This window comes from Diadema antillarum, unplaced genomic scaffold, assembly GCF_040938485.1.
Source record: "Diadema antillarum isolate AM-2024a unplaced genomic scaffold, OU_Dant_1.0 seq00001265_RagTag, whole genome shotgun sequence".
Taxonomy (NCBI): domain Eukaryota; kingdom Metazoa; phylum Echinodermata; class Echinoidea; order Diadematoida; family Diadematidae; genus Diadema; species Diadema antillarum.
The window spans coordinates 592,385-608,880 of NW_027272047.1; positions in this window are offsets into that span (position 1 = coordinate 592,385).

Sequence of the window (16,496 nt, forward strand, 5' to 3'; positions counted from 1 at the left end):
ATCATTCTGTGCTCTATTCCAATTTGTGAATGTAGCGTTAGCAAATTACAAATCGATTTGTTCATCTTGATAGTATACATAAAGGTAGGCCTATGTACCCTTACCTCATACTATAATTTCTCTTTATCTCTCTTTCTCCATGTAATTTGATATATATATATATATATATATATATATATATATATATGTAATAAGTTGAAATTTCACGTATTGGCTCCACAAAGATTTGAAGAAACAAACTGGCAATGCATCTTTGGCCATTAAAGCATGAGTTTATTCGACTGAAACAAAATTTACATACACGATGGTGGTTAGTTCCGGTCACTTGTATGCGAGACTGGAAAATAATTAATTTTGTATATCTGAAATTCTCTCGCGCAGACCCACATTTTCTTTTTCGTCAGGCATTTGTTTTTTTTTAACTTTTTCTAACACGTCTAATGGTACTCACAACAAAAGAAAAATAATTTGAAATCACTATTATTCTCAAGTTTTACTAGCAATCAATAACTTCAAGCCCTTTGTTTCGTTTTGAATTCAAGTGGATATAAAATCACTTTGAATCAACTCAAGAATATTTAACACATTCAACTTTCTTGCTTCAATCTTTGCTTTTAAGTTTTTACTTGAGCATATCCAAGGAAAGCCTCTGAATGACATGTCCATTGGGAAAAGTTGAACAGGGACACACCCTGATAGAGATGTTGTCCTAATCCAATATTTTTTCCCTGGACTCCTGTTATACTATACATTTGTTTTCTGGAGGAGAAAGGATGTTCATTGTCCATGGAATGCCCTCCATAATAACGGTGACTCAACCTTCCATTGAAAGCGGAACTAATGGACTTTACATTGTACATTGAAGGAATTGCTTCCGCTACAACATCCTTTATTGTAATAAAAAAAACCCAAGAATTCCTTTCACTGATGAATTTATTACCATCCACTAGTCGAGCCTTATGGTATTTTTGACAATTGTTTTCGAATTCGGTATTTGAAGACATTTCCTTCGCCCGTTTTCTCTACGAGATGAAAAAGGTAACATACAAAAAAAAAGCACTTAGAAGGAAGTGACAAATTTTACGGTTTATTTTGATAAGAGGAATTAGTGAAGTGTACTAAAATTAATCACAAATAAAAAAAAAAAACATATCATACGTTTAAACAACTCTGTCCACAATACACTTTACTGTGGAGCGTGGATTACTGAAAAATGCTATAACCTTCAAGAATTCTGTTTTATTTCATATTGTAAAATAATTTCTTTTCCTTTTTCTGAACTCTAAGAGCATCATTGATTTATTATCCAAGATGTGATGTTTTCAAGGAACAAGTTCCAGTCTCGTCTACAACTTCTGGCTTTAAAAGGCCTATTTGATAGGCAGTTAGTGGAAGTGGACTATACATTTCATTTTAAAAGATAGCAAATCATACATCATAAAGAAAAGATAACAATGCCAATGCTGCCTGTCGCCAGTGATAGTACTCAAAGTGTAATAACAATAATAATGATAGTAATAATAGTAATAATAATAATGATAATAATAATAATAATAGTGATAATAAAACCAAGCTAATATATAAAGGGAAAAACCTTCGAAACACAATCAATATTTTGAATGCCCATATTGGCAGCAAGCTTATTTACTAAAGATTATGTTTGTGAACATGCTTTTTTCGATTCTACATACTTTTTTGTGGCTTTACTGCCTTTTCGAGTTCTCCTGAGAGAGAGTCCCTCTGAAATCGATTACTGTACTCCAAGCTCATAGAGTGACTTCTATTGTGTTGTAGTATTGACAAAGGGAACGACGAATCAACTGACGTACGACGATAAAAACTTCATAAAAATGTCCATTAGGGTACTTTCGGAGGAGATGAAATTTCAAATAGCAACAATAGACGCTGACGTGTGTCCTTCAGATAATCACTTCGGGGGGGGGGGGGGGGGGGGGGGTCACCGTCGGCTGCGGGAAAGTTTATCAGGGGAAAAAAGTCACGCGTGGCGCCAGAGCATCTCATTTGGATCTCCTCTCCTTACGTCGATCACCTCTCTTTTCGATTCTGTCGCAGTGTTTCCAGACTTCTTCTCGGTAAAGTGGTATGTCCCAGCACAATGAAGAGTGTTTGCAAAAACCGATAAGTCCATATTTGCCAAATGGAGATATTTGCGATTAAAGGTCCAGAAAAATAAGGAGTATAAAAAGATTTTGTTTGCTTCTTTTGACCATAACTTCAAAAATGTACCTTTAAAGTGACCAATGTATCATTTAAAAGGTATCATTTTGCACTTTTCGACAGAGACTTTACTTCAAAATCTTCAAAAATGGACTTATCGGTTTTTGCAAACAAACTTTCTATATAAGATACATACATGTATATATGGCGCTGTCAATAAGGGGTATATCATGCTGTATTATTCGGATCGAAGCTGTAAAAAAATTATATATTTTCACCAAACATGATTTATTATACCTCTATGAACATGATGATATTGTTCTTCTTGATCACTCACTTTAAAGAGATGGTATAGTATTGGTGGAGATGAAGTTTGGGTTTTTAACTTTCTGCGAGATACCAAGAAACCACTTATGAAATAGGACAGAGTACAACATCATAGCCTATCATTCTTAAAGGAATTCAACGTTTATTTGACGAAAATCGGTTTTGGAATGGCCGAGACATCTAAACACAAACTAAAACATAGCGATCGTAATAAAAAATTGGATCCCACCTTTTATTAACATCCATCTGTTTTGGATATCTAGCATTTTCAAAACCAATCTTCCACAAATAAACGGTGAATTGATCTTGAAGTTACATGCTCTTTGTATTTCATCAATTACAGGTTCCTCGTTTTCTCACACCAAAACAAAACAAAAAAAAAAAATATTAGGAACATGAAGTTAGGTCTAAACCAAAACTTTTTGTGGCGCAGGACTGACACTATGGTCCTTGTTCCTCCAGAAATGTTCAGAGATTATGTCCATATTTTCAGCATTCTTTTTACCTTGTCTTTGTGTTGTGTTGGTTCTTTTGCTTGTTTTCACTTTTACATTCCGTCTGTCGTTGATTTTTTTTTTATTGACTAAGCCCACTACCCAAAACGTAATTATGTTTGTTTATGGTATGATGTCGCAGTATTTTCAGTGATAGTAAATTTGTTAAGGAAGAACAGAATAACTTGCAGAGTGGTCCTGATGTCATTTGTTTATGGCTAGAAATCAAACCTCACACCCATAAAAGACAGAAGTCATTTGGGTTTTTTTTTTAATGAATAAAAAATGTGAAATGTTTTGATGATACAATAAAAAAAAATACCTATTCAAATTCATGAATTTTTGCCGCCAAGTGTTTTCATTGCAACTAATTAACAAATTGCCCTACATTGACGATTATTTGTTTGTTTGTTTGGTTTATTTCTGCATTTTCTTTCTCCGAATACAATTGCAAATGAAAACAAAATGATACAGATACATACAAATCAATACAAAAAAAAATCATTTGCGTAACAACATTCAGTCTGAAGTGGCATAATTATGAATCAAAATAACATATTAAGGCTTACTGTATCTAATAACAAAGGAGAAATCAATACAGGGGACCGTCATCATAAGCAGAGCTTGACGTGGATGAGGCCCTATCTGAATATGTGATACCAATGTAATACAACACCAATTATATATGTACTCATAAAACTCTTAATCTTAATACACAAAACACATTTTGCTACAGAAAAAAAAACAGAAAAGAAAAATAGTGACTTGGCGCTTTAGAACAAGAAAAAAAAAACAGCACGCAGCACCATTGACTGCTGCATGGTATAGTAGACAATAAAAGTGTAGGTGTGTGCGAGTGACAGTGCGTCGTGTGTGCAGGTGACAGTGCAAGAGAGAATAAAGGCTGTAGCATGCCTATTTTGGGGGTAAGGTATACGCTTTAATGAATGTATGCAATATCATTATCAAAGAAAGGAAAGGAACGGGAGGGAATGAAAAAAAAACACTTTGCATGGATCAGGGCTTACTGAGACTTCAGAAAAAAAGAAGAAAAAGTACATTGATCAAAAACTACTAACTGGAAACATATTTCAATAATAAATACTTTTTAAAATGAGCTTTAAAGGAAAACAGTGAAGTACACTGCTTTAATTGATCAGGTAGGTTATTCCAGACATCGGGACCGTAATGTCTAATTGATTTCTGAGCTAAAACAGTTTTGGGGTTTACAAGGTGAAAATCTGTCGAACGGCGAGTTGGATATGTGTGTATATTCGAATTTAAGTGAAAAATATTATGAAATAAAGAGGGAAGTTGATTTGTTGCATACTTGTACATAAATATACCTGTTTGTAAAATGTGGATGTCCTGAAGCTTCGAAGTATGCAAACGATGAAATAAAGGATCTGTATGAGATAAATATGTGGAATTAGTAATAATACGAATAGCACGCTTTTGGAGTAAATACAATGAATTCAGTTTAGTAATACTACAATTTCCCCATACAATATTTGAATACAATATATGAGGCAAAATTAAAGAATTATATAAAATAATCAGGGATCGTTCTGATAAGAGATCTTTCAACTTCCAGAGTACACCAATATTTCTTGATAGGGTCCTTTGTAAACAGGATATATGTTCGTTCCATGTTAAATGAGAATCGATTGTAATGCCTAAAAATCTAATAACCTGTTTCTCGCAAAGAGAAAACCCATCAATTGATATGTTGACATTAAGATCCTGTGAGTAGGGTTTTTTAAAATAAACAAAATTTGTCTTATTAACATTCAAAGATAACTTGTTTGATTTAAACCAATTCAATATATTCAATAATTCAGTGTTCAAACGATTAACAAGTGTCCCTATATCATAATCTGATGTAATAATGGATGTATCATCAGCAAAAAGTATAAAATTCAAAGATGGAGAAGAACCTATAATATCATTTATATAAATGTTAAACAACAGAGGCCCTAAAATGGAGCCTTGAGGTACCCCACATTTAATATCAAGTTTGTGTGATTCATAAGACTGAAAACTAACATACTGTTGACGGTTTTGCAAATAATTTATAAACCAGAGCAGAGCGTGACCTCGTATACCATACGTATTAAGTTTATGTATCAATACTTCATGGTCGATGGTGTCGAATGCTTTCGACAAATCCATGTATATACCTATAACATGCTTTTTATCAGCAAAAGCTTCAATCATTTTATCACACATGTGAGCGATTGCATAGTCAGTAGAATATCCACTTCTAAATCCAAATTGATTGGGTATCAATAAATTATTGGTTTGTAAAAACTGATATAACCTTTTATACACAATTTTTTCAAGAACTTTGGATATACTTGTTAATAATGAAATTGGTCTATAATTACTCATTAATTTAAAGTCATCTTTTTTATGAATGGGAATAACTTTTGCAAGTTTGAATGAGTTCGGAAAAATGCCTGTTGAAAGAGACATATTAAATACGTGAGTTAGGGGGCTTGCAATGTAAAAGATTATTTGTTTCAATAAATGAACACTAAGACCATCATGCCCACTCGATTTAGTTGTTTTCAGATTCTGAACAATATTGATTATTTCATGGTCATTGGTAGGCGTGAGAAATAATGAATTTTCACAAGGATTGGGTAAATAATCAGTAAAATGTGTATTACATGAATTCATATTAGATGCTAAACTAGGACCAATATTTATAAAATAATCATTAAATGAATTGGCAATTGTGGTAAAATCAGTAATTTCCTCATTGTCAATGATGATAGAGTTGGTAGTTTCTTTTACCGTCTTTCCCATAAGAGCATTGACAGTTTTCCACAATGAAAAAAGATTATCCTTATTTTTTTCTATATTAGTTGAATAATACAATTTTCGGGACAATCTTATTACTGATGTTAATTGATTTCTATATTTCCGGTATTTCATAAATGAGTTATTACTTTGATTCTTTATTGCTTGCTTATATAACTTATTACGGGTTGATATAGACCGCATAATACCTTTGGTAATCCAGGGTTGTCTATTTTTCTTTAAAGGTTTCCGTTTAACCAAAGGAATATTTCTCTGATAATAATACAATAATCTGCTGATAAATTTTTCATAAGCAGTATCAGCATTGCTTTCATCAAATACATCGTCCCATTCTTCCTGCGCTAAATCAAATATCAAAGAATTTATATTACTTTCTGTTTCCTTATAATACATTTGAGATTTTTTATTTTCAAAATATTGTTTTATTTTCAAAGAACTATTGTTGATGGTAAAAACAGGTAAATGATCGGATATATCATAATAAAATATACCATTTGTGAATTCTGTGTTTATTACATTTGAAAATATATTATCAATAAGAGTTTTTGACGTACTAGAAATTCTTGTTGGGTTGCTGATATGTGGTTGAAATGAGAAAGTTGCTAATAAACTTAGCAACTGCATTGTATGATTATCAGAATTATTTAAAAGATCAATATTAAAATCTCCCATTATAAAAGTGTCTTTCTTTTCCTGAGAAATAATACTCAGAATTTGATCAAAACTTTCTAAAAAACAATCAATGTTATTTCTTGGGGACCTATATATATTACCTATTATTATATTTTTTGCTTTACTGTTCACAATTTCAACAAAAATATCTTCCGTACCCTCGATATGTAAGTCATGCCTGACTTTTATATCAATGTTATTTCTAATGTAGAAAGCAACCCCACCTCCCTTGCCTAAGTAACGATCAGAACGATACATTCGATAATGCTCTAAATTAAACATTGGTGGTGAATTTGTATTAAGCCAAGTTTCTGATATGCCAATTATACTAAATTGAAAATTTTGTAAAGAGGAAAGAAATGATTCTATGGAATCAAAATTCTTATTTAAACTTCTGGCATTGATGTGAAGAAGACTAAACAAATCCAAAAATGATTGAAATTTATTTTGTTTTATGAGTGCATTAAACTCGGCAGTTGTGTAATAAGTACTTTCGGAGTCATTCAAACTTTGATCATCAAAGATCATACCATGAGGGATCATTGTCGGTGTGGGGGTATGAGTAGAAATTGAAGGGTTGTGGGAAGAGGTTTGAGTGCAAGTGCAGGTGTCTGTGTGTGCATGTGCGCTGAGCGTGCGTGCGTGTGCATTCATCTTGAGTGTATGTGATAAAGAGTGAAGCGTCTAAATTATTTACTTGAAACTAGAGTCACCGTATACAGAACTAGAAAAATATACAATGTCTGGAATATGCGGGAAGAATTAATGGGTAAAAAAAAAAACCTACAACAGTATTTGGCAGTCTGCCAGGGGTACCAAAATGGGTAATAATATACAGCAAATGTTATCTAAATAATCACTTTTTATATATTTACGAGAAAAAAAAAACCAAAGTGATTGCAAAGAGAATCACGATACATACGAGTCTCATTGAACCCAGAGTGATTGAGCAAGAAGATGACAGGAGCAGTGACATTGGTGTATTGACGAAAAAAAAAAAAAAAAAATCCAGCTGGTATAACAATCTCAGCTCTGGAGAGGTACAAAAAAAATGGAATTTAGCAGTAAATAGCCTTGTGTGAAGTACTGAAATTATTGTGAGCTATTACGAAACCAAAGGAGCTAACAGTATACAACTTAATACGGTTAATGAACTTAGAGAAACTTGGTGGGCTTAAAGTCATTGGACAAGGGTCGTCGTACTGGACTAAAATTCCCGTGCATATCTTTTATTATCTTTCAAAAAAAAAATTATCAAATTTATGGCAGTTAAACCAAATCGGTGTTTGCAGCACCAGGGATAAAATAAACGCACTGACATATTCATGCAGAAACATGCTGTCTTTAAACACTGTGAAAGTGCTAGTTGTTTCATTACCCTCTTTTAATAGAGGGTCACACACACAAAAAAAGAAATGGAACAGAACCTGGCTGCACATACAGATGTATATTCGTATATAATGTCGAATGACGATCGAGTTGTCGCCTCAGGATTGGAATATTGCTATGTGGCATTGAACAACGTACTGAGTTGAATTCTCCAGGAAAACCCGGAAGACCAAGAGTCATTAACCGTAGGCTGGAAAATAATATAACACCTGACATGTTCGCATTACTTTGTGGTTCAACATTTGGCTAAATGGATGTTTGTGAATAGGTCTACCAGGATGGAATAGAATAGTAAGACACTCTCGTTCAAATGTCTTGACAATCTGAGCCTGGATAAACTTAATTGTAATGGAATTATAATGATTGATACGAAATAGGGACAGCCACAATTTAAGTCGATCTAGGGCAATTTGTCAATCAGCTGCAAAGAAAATACTTGTAAAAAATTACAAATGTTAAATGAAATAATAAATTTGGGAGTAAAACTCGACCCTAATCTTAAATGTAAATTACATGTTTCAAGCACGTATTATTTGTCACAATAAAGTCTCCATGTCATATGAGGAAAATATGAAAATTTCTTTGATTATGAATAAATCAAAATATGAAGATTACTCTACTGCAATTTTACCTTGCATTGCCAATTGCAGTACATCTTGGTTAATAATTTGCAAAAGCACACAGGGATAAGTTACTGAAGCTTCAGAATTAATATGAACAAATAATTTTGAATGAAGACTGTGATTGCCTTCCATCAGAAATTGTTGCAAACGCTAAATTGATAATCAATGATAAACGTGTCAGATATCAATATTGTGTTCTTGTTTATAAAAACTGATTATGATTTAATACCAACCTATTTAGAACCAGTGATAAACGAACGTAGCATAATTGGTTACTGTAGAAAGCGATATTCAATAAAGTGTCACCTCAAATTACCCTGTCCAAGGAAGGGATATAAACGAAATTTATTTACGTAATTATGTTGACGCTACTTTTTACCATGCACTTCTTTGTAATATTCAGAATTGCATGTTCTAGCTCCATACTTTTAAAAAAGTATCGTAAATCTTTAGAATTTGACTTTATTTGATATTCTGACTAAATAGGAAATGAGTAAGTATCAATAATCGAATTGCGGAATGATACCTCCTTTTTTCCCAAGAAAATGCTTTACTGATTTCGAATTCGCTAATTAGTTATTACCGCGGTCCACTGCCATATAAAGATATACTATGGTTTCATCACAAATAACACTCAGTTTGTAACATGAAGATGAATTGTAAACGCCGTTCTTGAAATTTCTTTATGGCTCTTCTAATTTTTTCACCTCTTAAAACAACTTAAAATGTTTTCATTACTATAGTGTTCGGATTAACCAGTCCCCTTTGATTTTTCAGATTAACGAATATAATAGGTAGGCCTATAGGGGGTTAATGTGTGTTTCAGAACAACGAATCTTTGAAATAAAATCTTATTTCCGGATTAACAAGCCCTCGGAATAACGACCTTCACACGTTTCTAAGGCCGAGTAAAATTCTCTTTATCAATTTTTACACTCTGCGGTATACACAGACTTGGTGGTTTCGGATGTAGTGTTTTCAAAAGCTTTGAAATCGCTGAACTTCCTAAAGGAGCAATTGCCCACACTAACTTGGGAATTTAAGGCTAGTGTTAGACGGTTTCAAATTGGATATCAATTTCGTGCATTTCACCAATTATTTCCAAGTGTTTTCTTCCATAAGACACATGCCGTGAAATTAACGGTTACACCAATCTAACAACGAACAGCCGATCGTTTCAACGTTAGATAAGTGCATCATTAGGACTTGATTGGGTATGCCATAATAAATAAATTGTGATATTATCAATCGCTATCTAGAATAGAAATCCGTAAAATGGTGTACGTCCGCTTACATTGTTGAATCTTGTAGTAAAAGATGGGGGTATTGTGGCATAGTGAATAAGAACCCTGTATTTCAATCGGAGCTAGGACCCGAGTTCAAATCAAATCCAATTCTTGTCATGATGCTTGGACAAGATGTTTTAATCCACAATTTCCCTCTGGACCCAGGTGTATAAAAGGGTACCTGGCAACGCTTCGGGCAACGCTGGGGTAATAAAAATGGCTGGTCCTCTTGTAGGACAATGTGAACAGGAGGGAGGTTCCTCTGAATGAGGGAGACCATGTTGCCATGAATATGTTACTTTTCGCATTTTTTTTATTTGTCATAAACATAGTGGTGCCTTTCTGATTTAGTAACAAAGAGAAGTAAGAATTCTAAAACTCGTCAATCTGACACATTTTCTTAAATTGTTCCCTAGAAACCACCCTAAGAATCAACAACATGAGCACCCTCTACGTTGACGGCGTTATCAGTGTTGCTGACGAAACGGTTTTCCTAGACACCACGATATACCCATCTGTAACCTGGCGGGTTATCGCTGTGATATGCGTAACTGTGGTGACCGTCATTTCGAATTTTGCCATTCTTCTGGCGTTCTACTACGAGAGGAAGCTACGGACGTATAGCAACTACTACATCATGCCGATTCGCGCGACGTTTCTTCTCTTGGGCAGGACCTGGGTATTGGGTCAACCTTTCTGTCACGTTTTCTTGGGACTCCAGCGCGCGCTGCAGGGCGTGTCCGTTTTGGAATCGTCGTCATCTGCTTCGATCGTTACCTAGCAACGTCGTATCCTCTGCATCACTATAAGATGAAGAACAAGCGATCGGCCATGATTGCAAACTTGTTTACCTGGCTCCTTACAGTTTACTTACAAGGTATTCGTTTTCAACACAGTGTATGATGCCTGCGTTTGGTAACGAAACTGAATGAAAAATGATGGGGTAAATTACCTTAGGTAATTTTTACATACTTGAGGTTTACACTTTGTTGATGGCTTGAATCAAGGGCGACTCGCACATGTGGGTAACAGCGTGTGTTCCAGGTCGGACGTCTGTTTGAGGGTTCAATGACATTTTGGTCTCCGACAACTGCTTCCATTAAAACATCTCCACGCTATGACAAAGATAGACTCTACCGAAAAATATAATGCCACCCCTAATCCTAATTTTCACATCAAACTACTGAATCGAATTGAATTGAACTAATATTAAACCCATGTCACAACCCTAACAATACAATTCTATAACCATAACCCTAAACCCATGGAGAAAACTAGCGCACTCGCAAACGAGCAAAAATGTATCCCCCGAACCCGTCCCATACCCCATCTGGATTGCTTTTCAGGCCAGAATGTTGTACAAGACGGAACAAGCGAGGGCGCCACCACCAAAAACAATGGTTATCTTCATTCACTATAGGGCTCACACCCATAAATATTTCCCCATAGGGATGTGTGTTAAAAATCAACTTTCAAAAAATTCTGTAAAATAGCTGGGAGAAATGAGGTGTTTCAGCTTCACTAACCTGGATAAGTTAGATATACCCTTTCATCCATCAAATTCTCAGGGTGGATAATTCAGTTCAAATTCTGTCCAGGGGTCCGCAAAGCCAGACTACGAGTTCTTGTCACTCAAAAAACACCCATTTTCCGTACACGTACACAATGAAATATAGTCCCCTCAAATTCCACCAGAAAAGCTTTCATCTTCCAACCAAAATGCAATTTGTAGAGGAATTCATACTCAATATGTACAGCTATTCAGTTTTTTTTTTTTTGCCAAACTACATCATTGATTTTTAATCAATTTTTTTCAACATTTATTTTTGTATCTTTGGTACGAATTTGTGAAGGGGTCTGGGACAGTTCATTGTATTTACGGGTGTGAGTCCTATAGTGGAGGTCATATTTCTCATTTAAATTGAAGGGGTCGGTGCAATATAGTGCTAACCCACACAATAGTCATTATGAGATAATCGCTGTTGAATGTTTGGAAAGTCCATACATTGTACATTAATAAAACATGAATGCATGCATTTTTAACCATCTTATTGGTTGAATTGAAATATGATATTTTCATGGAGGTTAGAGTGAAGGATAAGGATTATAAAAATGCATGTAATTCAATTTTTACAAAAGTGTGGGTTAGCACTATATTGCACCGACCCCTTCAATTTTAAACATGATAAATGTGTTTTTGATGATATTTGCCCTTACATCACATGGAAAATTACACATTCAAGGGATATAAAGCTTCTCAAAGGACACTTTTGAATCTCATGCCATTTGAGGGTTTTTTTTTTTTTTAATAAAAATGTAATGTTGATCAGTTCTTCATAAGATGAATACCTAGATGCAGGCAGTAATCTTTGATTGTGGGGGTGTCATCATCACATTATTGCCTGCAAAATACTTGAAAAGACATTGTTTTGTCAAACAGACTAACTTTATGAATTTTAACCTGTTTCAGAGGTAGCCAAACAAAGAAATACATTAAAATAACACAGTCATTCAAAGTTGTGTGATACTGATGACTGCTATGTACAAAGAACTAGTAACACAACAACATAAAAAGAAAACAAATTGTAGCCAAACAGAGTGGGGGGGGGGGGTGGCAGAGGAGAGGGGGGGGGGGTAGGAAGTAGAAGGGGGGAGGGAGGAAGAGATCTGACACAATAGATCGACATAAACCAGCAGAGTTTGTATGGGATGAATACTTCCCATAGACTTGCGTGCATTGCATGCATCCTCTATAGGGCTCACACCCATAAATATTTCCCCATAGGGATGTGTGTTAAAAATCAAATTTCAAAAAATTCTGTAAAATAGCTGGGAGAAATGAGGTGTTTCAGCTTCACTAACCTGGATAAGTTAGATATACCCTTCCATCCATCAAATTCTCAGGGTGGATAATTCAGTTCAAATTCTGTCCAGTGGTCCGCAAAGCCAGACTACGAGTTCTTGTCACTCAAAAAAATCACCCATTTTCCGTACACGAACACAATGAAATATAGTCCCCTCAAATTCCACCAGAAAAGCTTTCATCTTCCAACCAAAATGCAATTTGTAGAGGAATTCATACTCAATATCTACAGCTATTCAGTTTTTTGCCAAACTACATCATTGATTTTTAATCAATTTTTTTCAACATTTATTTTTGTATCTTTGGTAAGAATTTGGGAAGGGGTCTGGGACAGTTCATTGTATTTACGGGTGTGAGCCCTATAATGCACCTTTTCTCCAAATTTGAAGAAATGTGGCTGATAGAGCACACACAAGAAATTTGCACTGGCATCCAAGTCGGAACACTGAGGGCGCCGTCACCACAAACTGTTGTTTCCTTCATGTAGAATGACCACCCATACATCTCCTTAGCAAGTCTGAATAAAATTCATTGAGTAACAATCAAGTTATTGCTTAAATAAGCACTTCTGCAAATTTTGACATGATCAGCTAGGTGACCTTTGACCTTGTAAAAGGTGGAACAATGAGAGCAGCATTTTCAATAGATATGGATGTATAGATTAGACTATGATACATTTACATACCGAATTTGAAAAAAAAAAATGGTCGAGAAACAAGGCCAGCATCACACACACAAGCAGATCCTGTTAAATTTACCTTTTCATGTATAAAGACGGAACAAGCGAGGGCGCCATCACCAAAAACAATAGGCGTCTTCGTCTTACCATAATACACCTTCATGCCAAATTGAAGATGATCGAAGAAGTACTGCAGCCAGTAGAGCGCTCTCAAGAAAATCTCTGCGGCGGACGCGGCGGACGCGGACGCGGACGCGGCGCACTGAGGCCAATTATAATATCCTCCGAACTCTGTTCGTGGAATACAATAAGACCGAAGCAGCTGTCGCAAGAGTAAAACTAATTTCGTGTCACCCTGTTGGAGTTTTTGATGTTTCAGGTACCTGAATTAGTGCACTCAGGTATATCAATTTACAACTTGAGGGCTGCATTTAAATGGTGTTGTTTTTAAGTTGTACATGTACGTCAATCGGATAAAGACATTATATTGCTTGACAGACAATGACATAACTTGCATTAAAGAAGAAATGAATTCATGTGTTATAAATATTGATTTTTCATTACTAATTTTCTTCTTCTTTGAACCTCAGGTAGTGAAATGCTGAATAGTTATTTTCATGTACATTGTCTCCCCATATTTCTAAGCCAACACGTATTACACATACATCAGAAGCGCTTACTGATAATATATTTTTGAAATGTTCTGACTCACGATGATTTTTTTTTTATTTTACATTTTGTAGCGGTGTATCGGATCATCTCTTTATTTTTCCTGTCACAGAAAATACGCTCGTTTTACCATGATTATCACCAAGGGTAATGTTAATTGCGCCGAAACGAAACCTGTGCTAACACTGATTAATGAAGACTTATGTTTAGCGCAGGTGCAATGATTATATAGATGCTAATTCCAAAAACGACACCAAAAGGGCAAATAAAATTTTCATATAATTATTTGTGATACGTACATGTCCCCTACATGTATGTACTGAAAAAAATTCGAAAAATACTCTATATCATACATTCACCCCTTAGTTTTGATAATATCTTGCATTCATTATTGTTTTCCTTTGAAACTACCACAAGAAGTGCATTTTAGTGAGATACACTACAAAAAAAAAAAACAACTACAATTTCCATAATTCTGTATAGATTCTGTGCTCCCTTGCACAGATATTTAAACTCCAAGTCCCTCTCCCACCCACCATCATTAAAACGGTACGATGCCCCTGAGATGATTGCTTTATTGACTTAAATCAAGAAAATTGAAAAATACAATAGCTACAGGAAAATATCGACTATACGTTATTACATAAAAAGAAATGGAGATCCAATTTTTTTATTGAATTTATTTGGGCATCATTCAGGGCTGCGCTACTTTTTTCAAAGGGGGGGGGGGGGGTGAAAATTGCCTGTCAGCCAAGAAGAAAGAAAATCAAAAGACAAGAGAAATAGCAAAAAAAAAAAAGTCTTCATACTTTTAAGGTCTGTTTTTTTTCCGCCGAAAATCGGCTGACAAACATTAAAAAAAAAAAGAAAAAAGGAAAAAAAGAAAGAAAAAAAGTCTTCATATTTTTGCCGCCACTTCCCTCCCACTTTATATTTCATGGGGTGGGGTGGGGTGGGGGAACCAAGCTTCTCTCCCCCCCCCCCCCCCCCCCCTCCCCCAAACGCTGCGCCGGTCCGGTTATGGGCTTGTAATCGTGGTAATGGTGACTATTGCTGATCATCCCCCCCCCCCCCCACTCCTCAGTACGGATTTACGCCCTTGCTTCAACAGTCTTTGATCGACGCTTCAACATACAGACAGGGGAATGTGCAACTGCGTTTCGTATTCAAGGCGATTTTTGCAGTGTGTAGCAGAGGGGGCACACGGTTTAGAAGCTTTATGAAGAACATTGTACATGAAATTAAGAGATCAAAGTTTAACATTTGACATTTTGTTATTTTCACGAAGCGATGACATGTTAGTTGACCTGTTTTGCATGCAAATTACATAAAATGATGTATTTCACAAGTCTACCTATGTACTTTGATCACTTTGTTTTAATGCTATATAAATGCGTTCATAACTTAGAACCTTCTTACCTTCAGGTACACTTAAGACCGCGTATGACTGCTGTATGACGGATCTGTAATAAACTAGCGTGTTTACATGGTTTATTCTTAGGTTATTGTGATTTATTTCGGATCCAAAGTCGGTCAGTCGTGCCACCGGTGTGAGCGGTGGCCTTTTGTAATAGTTAAACCTAATGATGTTCATGAACATTACACAAGGCAAGTACGTGTGCCGAGATTTCGCTCTGATTGTTATAAGCGTAGCCCAGTCATATCTTCTTCGCTTGAATGGAACAAGCTAGATGATTCAATCAGATCAGCTTCTTCCATATTATTATGTTCTTTTAAAAAGATTTTTTAAATATAGTTGTTGTTTATTTTAGATCTACTCATCAAATTTATTTTGTGATAACTATTATTATTCCTGCACATAATAGCGACTTGATTGGTATTTCGGCATTCTGGTGAACTCATGTTGTGCCATGTTAGCATAAAATATGTTCTATGTTACTTTTCAATGTACAGTATATACCTATGTTTTATCTTGTAAGTACGTTTTGAGTGTAGTTTGCATAACTATGTTTGTCAGTATCACTGAGGGCCCCGATGGAAGACCATGACAAAAGATTAGAAATAATCTTCTTTTGCAGTCAAAGTAAAAGAATGCTATAGAGAAACACAATGGCACCTACTTAAACATGTTAAAAGCAAGCTTGCCGGGTATAGCTACATATGAGCAACTTTGGCCATTTTGAAAAATGTGACCCAAGCTTGTTGAGTGAAAAAAGGCAAGTGCTGAGAACCTCGACTGCAACAAAACAATTTATTCACAAGCGTCCTCCCATCTTTTGCCTCAGCCGAAGACAATGCCTCAGAAATACAGAAAAATGGGCGCCCATCATTTGCATGCGATATGTGAAGAGATTGCAGTAATTTTGTTACGTACATATCTTGTAATTTGTTGCATGACCAGTATGATTTTAGGTGTGACTGAGCTTTTAGTGTGTGTGTGTGTGTGTGTGTGTGCGTGTGTGTGCGTGTGTGTGCGTGTGTGTGTGTGTTTCCCTTGGGGTGAGGGGAATAAGCAATTCTTTAAGGGCA